This window comes from Spermophilus citellus, assembly GCF_964194105.1.
Source record: "Spermophilus citellus genome assembly, chromosome: 3".
NCBI lineage: Eukaryota > Metazoa > Chordata > Mammalia > Rodentia > Sciuridae > Spermophilus > Spermophilus citellus.
In genome coordinates this window covers 125,398,232-125,399,432 of record NC_138184.1, presented here as the reverse complement: position 1 = coordinate 125,399,432, position 1,201 = coordinate 125,398,232, and the positions used below count along the sequence as shown (strand labels likewise).

General features: G+C 33.4%; 1 protein-coding gene across 10 annotated transcripts in view; it reads left to right on the top strand.

Annotated features, from left to right (window-relative positions):
* The first annotated feature begins 3 nt into the window (after positions 1-3).
* LOC308643887 (uncharacterized protein C7orf57) overlaps positions 4-1,201 on the top strand; it is a 65,616-nt gene continuing 64,418 nt past the window's right edge. For 3 of the 10 annotated variants that reach the window (XM_081284292.1, XM_081284284.1, XM_081284290.1), the window contains exon 1: positions 6-148. The gene's annotated coding sequence lies outside the window, so the exon portion shown is untranslated. Of the gene's footprint in view, positions 149-1,201 lie in introns of all 10 variants that reach the window. The other 7 variants (XM_081284297.1, XM_081284294.1, XM_081284291.1 and 4 more) reach the window with 6 other exon arrangements.

Genomic DNA, 1,201 nt, shown 5'->3' with positions numbered 1-1,201 from the left:
CCTTCCTTCTCGGAAACGCGGCGGTGTTCACAGAGGTTCCGCGGAGAGCCGTTCCGCGATTTTTGCCGAGTCATGCTCCGGGCGAAACAGGGTTCCTAGTCCCCTGACCTTCATCCCCATCCGCACTCCACCTACAAAAAAAGGTCTGCCTTTTGTCTTTTTTGCGGTGCTGAACTGCATAGAGTATTCTATGCTCCTATTTGCAAAGGACTTTTAAAAAAAATATCATGTACCACTTGCCTAGCCTGTAGAAGGCCTGGCAGGTTTCATCCCCAGCATAAAAAGTCTTTACATAGATAATCAATAAAGTTTGATTATCTATCAAACTTTATTGGATGCAATTTTTCCGTTACCCCTTTAAAATTCCTCTTAAAAAAATTCTAACACTTAAAAGAACTTATTTTCGAATTTGGTGAAGTTCCTATTGAGAAAAAGATGCAGAATTATCATTTAACATCATTGTTCTTTAACCATCCTGTCTTTAACAACTATTCAGTATTATGTTTTAAATTATAAATATTTAAAACAATTTTCAAAACCTTAAGATACCAGTCTGCAGAGATAGCAGTACTATCAGATTGGAAAGGATTTAAAGCTGCCTTAAAAAGTTGTATCTAAAATATACTTTATTTAATTCTTAAAGTTTGCTTTTATTCAAGTATTTTAACACAAAACTTGAGCTACATGTCAAAGTTTTTTCAAAATGTGAATTCTTAGAAGCATTTCCCCACACCTGGGGATAGGAAACTCCCGAGTCACTAAATGTCCTAAATTTCTATTTGTAAAGGACTTCAAGCACTCAACAAAATGTGCTTTTAAAAGTTAACTTACAAATTAATTTGAAATAAAAACTATCCCTTATGAAATAATGTGATTGCTAAGTAGAGCACAGATATGATTAAGTCAGCTTTGTAAGTAATGTTTCATTGCATCTGAACTTTATGTAAAATGGCTTATTATTATGCCATAAAAAATAAGACATTTTTTAAACTTCCTAAAAGGTATCTGATTATGCATTCTTTATTGCCAAAACCCAAATAATATAGGATTTTTTACTCAATGAGTTTAAAATTGGGCTATAATATATTTTTCCCCCTTAGGGGGAAAAAAAAAAAAGGGGCATCTTCTGTGTGCTCTTGCAGTTTTCTTAACTAAATAAGTTTAGCAAATTAATTCAACATGGACACTGCTTTCCTATTTT